At 42.3% G+C, this 15,000-nt stretch overlaps 1 non-coding gene and 1 pseudogene across 1 annotated transcript in view; both read right to left on the bottom strand.

Moving 5' to 3' along the window:
* LOC142355402 (large subunit ribosomal RNA) overlaps nucleotides 1–327 on the bottom strand; it is a 3,522-nt gene extending 3,195 nt beyond the window's left edge. Inside the window, exon 1 of the ribosomal RNA XR_012761198.1 lies at nucleotides 1–327. This exon is cut by the window's left edge and continues 3,195 nt beyond it. This is a non-coding gene — a ribosomal RNA (large subunit ribosomal RNA).
* A 1,683-nt stretch (nucleotides 328–2,010) lies between these two features.
* LOC142355400 (5.8S ribosomal RNA) lies at nucleotides 2,011–2,162 on the bottom strand (annotated as a pseudogene).
* Nucleotides 2,163–15,000: the final 12,838 nt, after the last annotated feature.

Raw genomic sequence — 15,000 nt, 5'->3', positions numbered from 1 at the left:
TATAATTAGCTTTTGGAGAGACATATCTCCAGCTTCGAGTTGCACTTTCAAACAACTCTACTCATAGGAATGAGCCATTATGACTGGTATCGAAAATGACCTTTACAGGATTTTCACCTTCTTTGATGCTACTTTCCAGTAGACATCAGGACAAATTCACCAGTCTAGCATCAAACCATACCGGACACCGAGAAATGTTGCCATTTCTCTTCCCGATGAGCTTTTCCCTGTTCATTCGCCATTACTAAGGGATTCTCAGTTGATTTCTTTTCCTCCCCTTACTGATATGCTTAAGTTAAGGGGGTTCTCTCGCCCAATTCAGGTTATGTAGTTGATTGTCTCTTAATTGGTTCACTGACCAATATGAGACAGAAACCGATTCAGCAGTTTTGTTCGCTACTACTATCAAACACAGGTCGAAGTTTCCATTCAGTCATTAATTCCAACTTTCAAATGTTGTTGTTTCAGCTTTCGCTTACTAGAAGCAACATAATACTCGCTGCAATACAGACCTCGGGAAACCCTCACCGTGAATAAGGTTCACTCACATATTTCACTACATTTTGCGTGGGATTGGAGATGAGGCTACTCGTTCTTGCTCAGTACTAGGCTGAAAATTAACGAAACTTCGTTACAAACGTTCACATGTTGATGTTTCCGCTTTCGCGTACTCGAAACAACATAATACTAGTCTTTGTAATTTAGTTTCATAATTTCAACTGTTCTCATGCAGAATTTTTGCTCATTCTTATCCCAAATTTTGACCTGGCTACTAGTTACACTCCTTGTACTTATTGCAAAATGACCACAAATTTCAACAGCTTTCACATGTTGCTGTTTCGGCTTTCGCTTACTACAGTCAACATAATACTCGTTGCAAAATAAGTGCTCGGCATCTGCAATTTTCCAAAGACGAAGTTTCGCCAGTTCAATTTTCGCTCGCCAATTATGGCTACTAATTCACACGGTACTGAGCTCAACAACATTAAATTTGTTCAGCAAGACTTTCACATGTTGATGTTTTGGCTTTCGCCTACTAGAAGCAACATAATACTCGTCTTGTTAGCTCATTCAATGAGAATAGCTTTTCCCGTTGAGAATTTTTGCCTTCAATTGGCGTTGTAGTGAGTTTGGCTACTCAGATCACCAAATACTTGTGACAATTCGAACCAGAAATGTTTTCAATTTTCACATGCTGATGTTTCGGATTCAACCTACTAGAAGCAGCATAATACTTGTATTCAACAATTTCTGTATCAAATCCCAGTTTTCTCTGGTGCATCTTTGCCAAACTATTCCAAACTGCCTGAGTCTGAATACCAATTACAGGTACTAGTAAATGCACGTTACTAAGGACTATATAGTTCTAGGTTACTGTACACAACGACGTTCACATGTTGATGTTTCAGCTGCCGCTTACTAGAAACAACATAATACTTATCGTGCATACCTTTCCATAACTTGTCCTTTTCAGATGCATTAGTTTCCCTTTGTCTTGGCTTCTACAGTCAGACTGGCTACTAGTAACAGCACAGTACTAATCACATATCGTTCTACAGTTTGCAGACAACTTTCACATGTTGATGTTTCAGCTTTCGCCTACTAGAAACAACATAATACTCGCTGTATACATTTGTAGTTCTCTATGTAACTTTCATGTGAAGAAGTTTCGCCAGTCTTTTTGACTGTCTCAAATCTGAGTCATGCTTAGGCTACTAGTTGCTTCATAGTACTTATCGCCTCGAGATCATTGAACAAAACTTGATTTTCACATGTTGCTGTTTCAGCTTCCGCTTACTAGAAACAACATAATACTAGTCTCATTAAGTTCCGTCTCTTTGCAATTTTCTTATGAAGAAAATTCGCCATCACAATGACTCCAGCAGTTCTTGATCAAGGAATGCAATCATTGATCAGAATGCTATTATTTGAATCGGTTCTGCTTTAAGTGTTCCAATTTTATTGGAAGCACCAACAATAGAACATCAATGTGTTCAATCGAGAGTTATATAACCCTGAATCGGACGCAGTCAACAGCCGAAGCCGAGACCGCCTTTTGCGTTAGAGAGGTCGGTAAACAAATCTTGCGATTCATACCGAATTAACACATATAGCTGTGCTCCTCTTCGTAAAGCGAGCCAAGTGATCCCCTGTTGAAGGATGTATTTGGACCAATCTAGTAGCATTTGGTTTCCAACAAGCTCTCCCAAGTTAGCTTACTTATTGGGCTTTTCAACCAATTCGGTTGGCTACAAGCATCATCAAAGTACTAGCCACAGTTTGATCGCAAAATTCTACGACTTTCACATGTTGATGTTTCGGCTTGCGCTTAGCCTACTATAAGCAACATAATACTAGTCATATCATAGAGCGTGATCAGCTTGTGACGTTCTCATGATGAAGTTTCACCAACAGTGTCTCACTTCGAGCTTAAATCCAGCTACTAGTAACTACACAGTACTGACTGCAACGATAACTTTTATCTATACCTTTCACATGCTGCGCTTTCGGCCAGGGCCTACTAACGTCAACATAATACTCGATATAAACTTTTGTTCATGATGCAGCTTCCCCATGCAGAAGTTTCGCCTTCAAATGCTCTCTTGGCCATATGACGTAAGAAAAGGTTACTAGTAACATCACAGTACTAGCCACAGTTTGATTGCAAAATTCTACGACTTTCACATGTTGATGTTTCGGCTTGCGCTTAGCCTACTAGAAGCAACATAATACTAGTCATATCATAGAGCGTGATCAGCTTGTGACGTTCTCATGATGAAGTTTCACCAACAGTGTCTCATTTCGAGCTTAAATCCAGCTACTAGTAACTACACAGTACTGACTGCAACGCTAACTTTTATCTATACCTTTCACATGCTGCGCTTTCGGCCAGGGCCTACTAACGTCAACATAATACTCGATATAAACTTTTGTTCATGATGCAGCTTCCCCATGCAGAAGTTTCGCCTTCAAATGCTCTCTTGGCCATATGACGTAACACAAGGTTACTAGTAACATCACAGTACTAGCCACAATTTGATCGCAAAATTCTACGACTTTCACATGTTGATGTTTCGGCTTGCGCTTAGCCTACTATAAGCAACATAATACTAGTCATATCATAGAGCGTGATCAGCTTGTGACGTTCTCATGATGAAGTTTCACCAACAGTGTCTCACTTCGAGCTTAAATCCAGCTACTAGTAACTACACAGTACTGACTGCAACGATAACTTTTATCTATACCTTTCACATGCTGCGCTTTCGGCCAGGGCCTACTAACGTCAACATAATACTCGATATAAACTTTTGTTCATGATGCAGCTTCCCCATGCAGAAGTTTCGCCTTCAAATGCTCTCTTGGCCATATGACGTAAGAAAAGGTTACTAGTAACATCACAGTACTAGCCACAGTTTGATTGCAAAATTCTACGACTTTCACATGTTGATGTTTCGGCTTGCGCTTAGCCTACTAGAAGCAACATAATACTAGTCATATCATAGAGCGTGATCAGCTTGTGACGTTCTCATGATGAAGTTTCACCAACAGTGTCTCATTTCGAGCTTAAATCCAGCTACTAGTAACTACACAGTACTGACTGCAACGCTAACTTTTATCTATACCTTTCACATGCTGCGCTTTCGGCCAGGGCCTACTAACGTCAACATAATACTCGATATAAACTTTTGTTCATGATGCAGCTTCCCCATGCAGAAGTTTCGCCTTCAAATGCTCTCTTGGCCATATGACGTAACACAAGGTTACTAGTAACATCACAGTACTAGCCACAATTTGATCGCAAAATTCTACGACTTTCACATGTTGATGTTTCGGCTTGCGCTTAGCCTACTAGAAGCAACATAATACTAGTCATATCATGGAGCGTGATCAGCTTGTGACGTTCTCATGATGAAGTTTCACCAACAGTGTCTCATTTCGAGCTTAAATCCAGCTACTAGTAACTACACAGTACTGACTGCAACGATAACTTTTATCTATACCTTTCACATGCTGCGCTTTCGGCCAGGGCCTACTAATGTCAACATAATACTCGATATAAACTTTTGTTCATGATGCAGCTTCCCCATGCAGAAGTTTCGCCTTCAAATGCTCTCTTGGCCATATGACGTAACACAAGGTTACTAGTAACATCACAGTACTAGCCACAATTTGATCGCAAAATTCTACGACTTTCACATGTTGATGTTTCGGCTTGCGCTTAGCCTACTAGAAGCAACATAATACTAGTCATATCATAGAGCTTGATCAGCTTGTGACATTCTCATGATGAAGTTTCACCAACAGTGTCTCATTTTGAGCTTAAATCCAGCTACTAGTAACTACACAGTACTGACTGCAACAATAACTTTTATCTATACCTTTCACATGCTGCGTTTTCGGCCAAGGCCTACTAACGTCAACATAATACTCGATATAAAATTTTGATCATGATGCAGCTTTCCCATGCAGAAGTTTCGCCTTCAAATGCTCTCTTGGCCATATGACGGAACACCAGGTTACTAGTAACATCACAGTACTAGCCACAGTTTGATTGCAAAATTCTACGACTTTCACATGTTGATGTTTCGGCTTGCGCTTAGCCTACTAGAAGCAACATAATACTAGTCATATCATAGAGCGTGATCAGCTTGTGACGTTCTCATGATGAAGTTTCACCAATAGTGTTTCATTCGAATTGGTTCTGCTTTAAGCTCTCCAATTGTTTTGGATGAACCAGTTTTGCCCTTCGAAGCCACTTTTGTGAGCTTTTGTGGGTCTTTACCAAGAGGATATACCTCAAGGCCTCTTTCAATTCCTTTAAGTTCTTTCAACTCCTTTACAGTTTCTAGGTTCACATAGCTGCAAACCTTATTTCTAGTTTTAAGTCTGGCCAACTTGGGGAGAGTTGGTGCAGACCGTGACCAATTCTAGTAGGATGCCACAACAAGAATGTGATCAACTTAGCTTGTCGATGAACCTGCCCCACATTCAAACAACTCTATCGCCTTTTCCTCGTATAGTTATATGCGAGGGCCTCTCATAGAGAGCGCTGTTAGCAACCTTTTCCACATAGACGATAAAGTTGTGAGTGTTTTGCACATGGCTGTTGTCATCACCACGTGACGAGTCAACTCAGCTTGACTCTCTACACTCCGACAAGCTTTGCACATACGCCTTTAGTTCAGTATGTGTCTTTAATCTGACTCCGGTGCCTCAAGCCGGAAAAATTGTCAGATTATGATCATTATCGGTTAGCTAAAGCTAAGACAAGCTAACTCAAGCTAACTCAAGCTAACTCAAGCTAACTCAAGCTAACTCAAGCTAGTTCAAGCTAACTCAAGCTAGCTAAAGCTAACTCAAGCTAACTCAAGCTAACTCAAGCTAGCTCAAGCTAACTCAAGCTAGTTCAAGCTAACTCAAGCTAGCTAAAGCTAACTCAAGCTAACTCAAGCTAACTCAAGCTAACTCAAGCTAGCTAAAGCTAACTCAAGCTAACTCAAGCTAACCCGAGCTAACTCAAGCTAGCTCAAGCTAACCCAAGCTAGCTAAAGCTAACTCAAGCTAACTCAAGCTAATTCAAGCTAACTCAAGCTAACTCAAGCTAACTCAAGCTAACTCAAGCTAGCTAAAGCTAACTCAAGCTAACTCAAGCTAACTCAAGCTAACCCGAGCTAACTCAAGCTAACTCAAGGTAGCTAAAGCTAGTTCAAGCTAACTCAAGCTAGCTAAAGCTAAGACAAGCTAACTCAAGCTAACTCAAGCTAACTCAAGCTAACTCAAGCTAACTCAAGCTAACTCAAGCTAGCTAAAGCTAACTCAAGCTAACTCAAGCTAACTCAAGCTAACCCGAGCTAACTCAAGCTAACTCAAGGTAGCTAAAGCTAGTTCAAGCTAACTCAAGCTAGCTAAAGCTAAGACAAGCTAACTCAAGCTAACTCAAGCTAACTCAAGCTAACTCAAGCTAACTAAAGCTAGTTCAAGCTAACTCAAGCTAGCTAAAGCTAACTCAAGCTAACTCAAGCTAACTCAAGCTAGCTCAAGCTAACTCAAGCTAGTTCAAGCTAACTCAAGCTAGCTAAAGCTAACTCAAGCTAACTCAAGCTAACTCAAGCTAACTCAAGCTAGCTAAAGCTAACTCAAGCTAACTCAAGCTAACCCGAGCTAACTCAAGCTAGCTCAAGCTAACCCAAGCTAGCTAAAGCTAACTCAAGCTAACTCAAGCTAATTCAAGCTAACTCAAGCTAACTCAAGCTAACTCAAGCTAACTCAAGCTAGCTAAAGCTAACTCAAGCTAACTCAAGCTAACTCAAGCTAACCCGAGCTAACTCAAGCTAACTCAAGGTAGCTAAAGCTAGTTCAAGCTAACTCAAGCTAGCTAAAGCTAAGACAAGCTAACTCAAGCTAACTCAAGCTAACTCAAGCTAACTCAAGCTAACTCAAGCTAACTCAAGCTAGTTCAAGCTAACTCAAGCTAACTCAAGCTAACTCAAGCTAGCTAAAGCTAACTCAAGCTAACTCAAGCTAACTCAAGCTAACCCGAGCTAACTCAAGCTAACTCAAGGTAGCTAAAGCTAGTTCAAGCTAGCTCAAGCTAGCTAAAGCTAAGACAAGCTAACTCAAGCTAACTCAAGCTAACTCAAGCTAACTCAAGCTAGTTCAAGCTAACTCAAGCTAGCTAAAGCTAACTCAAGCTAACTCAAGCTAACTCAAGCTAGCTCAAGCTAACTCAAGCTAGTTCAAGCTAACTCAAGCTAGCTAAAGCTAACTCAAGCTAACTCAAGCTAACTCAAGCTAGCTCAAGCTAACTCAAGCTAACTCAAGCTAACTCAAGCTAACCCGAGCTAACTCAAGCTAACTCAAGGTAGCTAAAGCTAGTTCAAGCTAGCTCAAGCTAGCTAAAGCTAAGACAAGCTAACTCAAGCTAACTCAAGCTAACTCAAGCTAACTCAAGCTAGTTCAAGCTAACTCAAGCTAGCTAAAGCTAACTCAAGCTAACTCAAGCTAACTCAAGCTAGCTCAAGCTAACTCAAGCTAGTTCAAGCTAACTCAAGCTAGCTAAAGCTAACTCAAGCTAACTCAAGCTAACTCAAGCTAGCTCAAGCTAACTCAAGCTAGTTCAAGCTAACTCAAGCTAGCTAAAGCTAACTCAAGCTAACTCAAGCTAACTCAAGCTAACTCAAGCTAGCTAAAGCTAACTCAAGCTAACTCAAGCTAACCCGAGCTAACTCAAGCTAGCTCAAGCTAACCCAAGCTAGCTAAAGCTAACTCAAGCTAACTCAAGCTAATTCAAGCTAACTCAAGCTAACTCAAGCTAACTCAAGCTAACTCAAGCTAGCTAAAGCTAACTCAAGCTAACTCAAGCTAACTCAAGCTAACCCGAGCTAACTCAAGCTAACTCAAGGTAGCTAAAGCTAGTTCAAGCTAACTCAAGCTAGCTAAAGCTAAGACAAGCTAACTCAAGCTAACTCAAGCTAACTCAAGCTAACTCAAGCTAACTCAAGCTAGTTCAAGCTAACTCAAGCTAACTCAAGCTAACTCAAGCTAGCTAAAGCTAACTCAAGCTAACTCAAGCTAACTCAAGCTAACCCGAGCTAACTCAAGCTAACTCAAGGTAGCTAAAGCTAGTTCAAGCTAGCTCAAGCTAGCTAAAGCTAAGACAAGCTAACTCAAGCTAACTCAAGCTAACTCAAGCTAGTTCAAGCTAACTCAAGCTAGCTAAAGCTAACTCAAGCTAACTCAAGCTAACTCAAGCTAGCTCAAGCTAACTCAAGCTAGTTCAAGCTAACTCAAGCTAGCTAAAGCTAACTCAAGCTAACTCAAGCTAACTCAAGCTAACTCAAGCTAGCTAAAGCTAACTCAAGCTAACTCAAGCTAACCCGAGCTAACTCAAGCTAGCTCAAGCTAACCCAAGCTAGCTAAAGCTAACTCAAGCTAACTCAAGCTAATTCAAGCTAACTCAAGCTAACTCAAGCTAACTCAAGCTAACTCAAGCTAGCTAAAGCTAACTCAAGCTAACTCAAGCTAACTCAAGCTAACCCGAGCTAACTCAAGCTAACTCAAGGTAGCTAAAGCTAGTTCAAGCTAACTCAAGCTAGCTAAAGCTAAGACAAGCTAACTCAAGCTAACTCAAGCTAACTCAAGCTAACTCAAGCTAACTCAAGCTAACTCAAGCTAGCTAAAGCTAACTCAAGCTAACTCAAGCTAACTCAAGCTAACCCGAGCTAACTCAAGCTAACTCAAGGTAGCTAAAGCTAGTTCAAGCTAACTCAAGCTAGCTAAAGCTAAGACAAGCTAACTCAAGCTAACTCAAGCTAACTCAAGCTAACTCAAGCTAACTAAAGCTAGTTCAAGCTAACTCAAGCTAGCTAAAGCTAACTCAAGCTAACTCAAGCTAACTCAAGCTAGCTCAAGCTAACTCAAGCTAGTTCAAGCTAACTCAAGCTAGCTAAAGCTAACTCAAGCTAACTCAAGCTAACTCAAGCTAACTCAAGCTAGCTAAAGCTAACTCAAGCTAACTCAAGCTAACCCGAGCTAACTCAAGCTAGCTCAAGCTAACCCAAGCTAGCTAAAGCTAACTCAAGCTAACTCAAGCTAACTAAAGCTAGTTCAAGCTAACTCAAGCTAGCTAAAGCTAACTCAAGCTAACTCAAGCTAACTCAAGCTAGCTCAAGCTAACTCAAGCTAGTTCAAGCTAACTCAAGCTAGCTAAAGCTAACTCAAGCTAACTCAAGCTAACTCAAGCTAACTCAAGCTAGCTAAAGCTAACTCAAGCTAACTCAAGCTAACCCGAGCTAACTCAAGCTAGCTCAAGCTAACCCAAGCTAGCTAAAGCTAACTCAAGCTAACTCAAGCTAATTCAAGCTAACTCAAGCTAACTCAAGCTAACTCAAGCTAACTCAAGCTAGCTAAAGCTAACTCAAGCTAACTCAAGCTAACTCAAGCTAACCCGAGCTAACTCAAGCTAACTCAAGGTAGCTAAAGCTAGTTCAAGCTAACTCAAGCTAGCTAAAGCTAAGACAAGCTAACTCAAGCTAACTCAAGCTAACTCAAGCTAACTCAAGCTAACTCAAGCTAACTCAAGCTAGCTAAAGCTAACTCAAGCTAACTCAAGCTAACTCAAGCTAACCCGAGCTAACTCAAGCTAACTCAAGGTAGCTAAAGCTAGTTCAAGCTAACTCAAGCTAGCTAAAGCTAAGACAAGCTAACTCAAGCTAACTCAAGCTAACTCAAGCTAACTCAAGCTAACTAAAGCTAGTTCAAGCTAACTCAAGCTAGCTAAAGCTAACTCAAGCTAACTCAAGCTAACTCAAGCTAGCTCAAGCTAACTCAAGCTAGTTCAAGCTAACTCAAGCTAGCTAAAGCTAACTCAAGCTAACTCAAGCTAACTCAAGCTAACTCAAGCTAGCTAAAGCTAACTCAAGCTAACTCAAGCTAACCCGAGCTAACTCAAGCTAGCTCAAGCTAACCCAAGCTAGCTAAAGCTAACTCAAGCTAACTCAAGCTAATTCAAGCTAACTCAAGCTAACTCAAGCTAACTCAAGCTAACTCAAGCTAGCTAAAGCTAACTCAAGCTAACTCAAGCTAACTCAAGCTAACCCGAGCTAACTCAAGCTAACTCAAGGTAGCTAAAGCTAGTTCAAGCTAACTCAAGCTAGCTAAAGCTAAGACAAGCTAACTCAAGCTAACTCAAGCTAACTCAAGCTAACTCAAGCTAACTCAAGCTAACTCAAGCTAGTTCAAGCTAACTCAAGCTAACTCAAGCTAACTCAAGCTAGCTAAAGCTAACTCAAGCTAACTCAAGCTAACTCAAGCTAACCCGAGCTAACTCAAGCTAACTCAAGGTAGCTAAAGCTAGTTCAAGCTAGCTCAAGCTAGCTAAAGCTAAGACAAGCTAACTCAAGCTAACTCAAGCTAACTCAAGCTAACTCAAGCTAGTTCAAGCTAACTCAAGCTAGCTAAAGCTAACTCAAGCTAACTCAAGCTAACTCAAGCTAGCTCAAGCTAACTCAAGCTAGTTCAAGCTAACTCAAGCTAGCTAAAGCTAACTCAAGCTAACTCAAGCTAACTCAAGCTAGCTCAAGCTAACTCAAGCTAACTCAAGCTAACTCAAGCTAACCCGAGCTAACTCAAGCTAACTCAAGGTAGCTAAAGCTAGTTCAAGCTAGCTCAAGCTAGCTAAAGCTAAGACAAGCTAACTCAAGCTAACTCAAGCTAACTCAAGCTAACTCAAGCTAGTTCAAGCTAACTCAAGCTAGCTAAAGCTAACTCAAGCTAACTCAAGCTAACTCAAGCTAGCTCAAGCTAACTCAAGCTAGTTCAAGCTAACTCAAGCTAGCTAAAGCTAACTCAAGCTAACTCAAGCTAACTCAAGCTAGCTCAAGCTAACTCAAGCTAGTTCAAGCTAACTCAAGCTAGCTAAAGCTAACTCAAGCTAACTCAAGCTAACTCAAGCTAACTCAAGCTAGCTAAAGCTAACTCAAGCTAACTCAAGCTAACCCGAGCTAACTCAAGCTAGCTCAAGCTAACCCAAGCTAGCTAAAGCTAACTCAAGCTAACTCAAGCTAATTCAAGCTAACTCAAGCTAACTCAAGCTAACTCAAGCTAACTCAAGCTAGCTAAAGCTAACTCAAGCTAACTCAAGCTAACTCAAGCTAACCCGAGCTAACTCAAGCTAACTCAAGGTAGCTAAAGCTAGTTCAAGCTAACTCAAGCTAGCTAAAGCTAAGACAAGCTAACTCAAGCTAACTCAAGCTAACTCAAGCTAACTCAAGCTAACTCAAGCTAGTTCAAGCTAACTCAAGCTAACTCAAGCTAACTCAAGCTAGCTAAAGCTAACTCAAGCTAACTCAAGCTAACTCAAGCTAACCCGAGCTAACTCAAGCTAACTCAAGGTAGCTAAAGCTAGTTCAAGCTAGCTCAAGCTAGCTAAAGCTAAGACAAGCTAACTCAAGCTAACTCAAGCTAACTCAAGCTAGTTCAAGCTAACTCAAGCTAGCTAAAGCTAACTCAAGCTAACTCAAGCTAACTCAAGCTAGCTCAAGCTAACTCAAGCTAGTTCAAGCTAACTCAAGCTAGCTAAAGCTAACTCAAGCTAACTCAAGCTAACTCAAGCTAACTCAAGCTAGCTAAAGCTAACTCAAGCTAACTCAAGCTAACCCGAGCTAACTCAAGCTAGCTCAAGCTAACCCAAGCTAGCTAAAGCTAACTCAAGCTAACTCAAGCTAATTCAAGCTAACTCAAGCTAACTCAAGCTAACTCAAGCTAACTCAAGCTAGCTAAAGCTAACTCAAGCTAACTCAAGCTAACTCAAGCTAACCCGAGCTAACTCAAGCTAACTCAAGGTAGCTAAAGCTAGTTCAAGCTAACTCAAGCTAGCTAAAGCTAAGACAAGCTAACTCAAGCTAACTCAAGCTAACTCAAGCTAACTCAAGCTAACTCAAGCTAACTCAAGCTAGTTCAAGCTAACTCAAGCTAACTCAAGCTAACTCAAGCTAGCTAAAGCTAACTCAAGCTAACTCAAGCTAACTCAAGCTAACCCGAGCTAACTCAAGCTAACTCAAGGTAGCTAAAGCTAGTTCAAGCTAACTCAAGCTAGCTAAAGCTAAGACAAGCTAACTCAAGCTAACTCAAGCTAACTCAAGCTAACTCAAGCTAACTAAAGCTAGTTCAAGCTAACTCAAGCTAGCTAAAGCTAACTCAAGCTAACTCAAGCTAACTCAAGCTAGCTCAAGCTAACTCAAGCTAGTTCAAGCTAACTCAAGCTAGCTAAAGCTAACTCAAGCTAACTCAAGCTAACTCAAGCTAACTCAAGCTAGCTAAAGCTAACTCAAGCTAACTCAAGCTAACCCGAGCTAACTCAAGCTAGCTCAAGCTAACCCAAGCTAGCTAAAGCTAACTCAAGCTAACTCAAGCTAATTCAAGCTAACTCAAGCTAACTCAAGCTAACTCAAGCTAACTCAAGCTAGCTAAAGCTAACTCAAGCTAACTCAAGCTAACTCAAGCTAACCCGAGCTAACTCAAGCTAACTCAAGGTAGCTAAAGCTAGTTCAAGCTAACTCAAGCTAGCTAAAGCTAAGACAAGCTAACTCAAGCTAACTCAAGCTAACTCAAGCTAACTCAAGCTAACTCAAGCTAACTCAAGCTAGTTCAAGCTAACTCAAGCTAACTCAAGCTAACTCAAGCTAGCTAAAGCTAACTCAAGCTAACTCAAGCTAACTCAAGCTAACCCGAGCTAACTCAAGCTAACTCAAGGTAGCTAAAGCTAGTTCAAGCTAACTCAAGCTAGCTAAAGCTAAGACAAGCTAACTCAAGCTAACTCAAGCTAACTCAAGCTAACTCAAGCTAACTAAAGCTAGTTCAAGCTAACTCAAGCTAGCTAAAGCTAACTCAAGCTAACTCAAGCTAACTCAAGCTAGCTCAAGCTAACTCAAGCTAGTTCAAGCTAACTCAAGCTAGCTAAAGCTAACTCAAGCTAACTCAAGCTAACTCAAGCTAACTCAAGCTAGCTAAAGCTAACTCAAGCTAACTCAAGCTAACCCGAGCTAACTCAAGCTAGCTCAAGCTAACCCAAGCTAGCTAAAGCTAACTCAAGCTAACTCAAGCTAATTCAAGCTAACTCAAGCTAACTCAAGCTAACTCAAGCTAACTCAAGCTAGCTAAAGCTAACTCAAGCTAACTCAAGCTAACTCAAGCTAACCCGAGCTAACTCAAGCTAACTCAAGGTAGCTAAAGCTAGTTCAAGCTAACTCAAGCTAGCTAAAGCTAAGACAAGCTAACTCAAGCTAACTCAAGCTAACTCAAGCTAACTCAAGCTAACTCAAGCTAGTTCAAGCTAACTTAATGAAGTTAACCCAAGCTAACTTGGGTTAATGAAGTCAAACTCAAGCTAACCCGAGCTAACTCAAGCTAACTCAAGCTAATTCAAGCTAACTCAAGCTAACTCAAGCTAATTCAAGCTAACTCAAGCTAATTCAAGCTAACTCAAGCTAGCTCAAGCTAACTCAAGCTAACCCAAGCTAACTTAAGCTAGCTTAAGCTAATTAAAGCTAATTAAAGCTAACTCAAGCTAACCCAAGCTAACTTAAGCTAGCTCTAGCTGGCTGCCACTGTTAGGCCATTTGGGAGCGCTTTTCTCGCACTCTGATTGGCTGCCACTGTTAGGCCATTTGGGAGCGCTTTTCTCGCACTCTGATTGGCTGCCACTGTTAGGCCATTTGGGAGCGCTTTTCTCGCACTCTGATTGGCTGCCACTGTTAGGCCATTTGGGAGCGCTTTTCTCGCACTCTGATTGGCTGCCACTGTTAGGCCATTTGGGAGCGCTTTTCTCGCACTCTGATTGGCTGCCACTGTTAGGCCATTTGGGAGCGCTTTTCTCGCACTCTGATTGGCTGCCACTGTTAGGCCATTTGGGAGCGCTTTTCTCGCACTCTGATTGGCTGCCACTGTTAGGCCATTTGGGAGCGCTTTTCTCGCACTCTGATTGGCTGCCACTGTTAGGCCATTTGGGAGCGCTTTTCTCGCACTCTGATTGGCTGCCACTGTTAGGCCATTTGGGAGCGCTTTTCTCGCACTCTGATTGGCTGCCACTGTTAGGCCATTTGGGAGCGCTTTTCTCGCACTCTGATTGGCTGCCACTGTTAGGCCATTTGGGAGCGCTTTTCTCGCACTCTGATTGGCTGCCACTGTTAGGCCATTTGGGAGCGCTTTTCTCGCACTCTGATTGGCTGCCACTGTTAGGCCATTTGGGAGCGCTTTTCTCGCACTCTGATTGGCTGCCACTGTTAGGCCATTTGGGAGCGCTTTTCTCGCACTCTGATTGGCTGCCACTGTTAGGCCATTTGGGAGCGCTTTTCTCGCACTCTGATTGGCTGCCACTGTTAGGCCATTTGGGAGCGCTTTTCTCGCACTCTGATTGGCTGCCACTGTTAGGCCATTTGGGAGCGCTTTTCTCGCACTCTGATTGGCTGCCACTGTTAGGCCATTTGGGAGCGCTTTTCTCGCACTCTGATTGGCTGCCACTGTTAGGCCATTTGGGAGCGCTTTTCTCGCACTCTGATTGGCTGCCACTGTTAGGCCATTTGGGAGCGCTTTTCTCGCACTCTGATTGGCTGCCACTGTTAGGCCATTTGGGAGCGCTTTTCTCGCACTCTGATTGGCTGCCACTGTTAGGCCATTTGGGAGCGCTTTTCTCGCACTCTGATTGGCTGCCACTGTTAGGCCATTTGGGAGCGCTTTTCTCGCACTCTGATTGGCTGCCACTGTTAGGCCATTTGGGAGCGCTTTTCTCGCACTCTGATTGGCTGCCACTGTTAGGCCATTTGGGAGCGCTTTTCTCGCACTCTGATTGGCTGCCACTGTTAGGCCATTTGGGAGCGCTTTTCTCGCACTCTGATTGGCTGCCACTGTTAGGCCATTTGGGAGCGCTTTTCTCGCACTCTGATTGGCTGCCACTGTTAGGCCATTTGGGAGCGCTTTTCTCGCACTCTGATTGGCTGCCAGTGTTAGGCCATTTGGGAGCGCTTTTCTCGCACTCTGATTGGCTGCCAGTGTTAGGCCATTTGGGAGCGCTTTTCTCGCACTCTGATTGGCTGCCAGTGTTAGGCCATTTGGGAGCGCATAGATGACGAAGGCAACACTTTCAGACAGCAAAGCGATGCTTCAGCTTACTTCAGCTAATTTAGAACACAACCGAACATTTGTAGCAAGACACCGCACAACCTTGGCTGCTTGGTTGCCTGAGCACAAGTTCAAGTTCTTTCCCAGTGCCGTAACACGACACTGGAATTTTCACCAAATGTCAACCACCGTTTGCCGTACACTCCGAATTATGTTACGGTGCTTATTGGCTAGAGAAGAACTCAAAAGTATGAGTTGATTGCAAGGCAGTAGACATGGTTTCGCACAGCATAGATCAACATAGAATAAAACTCTCTGCAGAATTTTGATCTTCCTTCTTCCTAACTCAAATGAGTAGCGAGGTCCATATCATGCACCACCGAG

The sequence above is a fragment of the Convolutriloba macropyga genome, unplaced genomic scaffold (assembly GCF_964194025.1).
Source record: "Convolutriloba macropyga unplaced genomic scaffold, txConMacr16.3 SCAFFOLD_4879, whole genome shotgun sequence".
Taxonomy (NCBI): domain Eukaryota; kingdom Metazoa; phylum Xenacoelomorpha; order Acoela; family Convolutidae; genus Convolutriloba; species Convolutriloba macropyga.
Note: the sequence above shows the minus strand (reverse complement) of the source record. Positions and strands in the feature narration are given on the sequence as shown.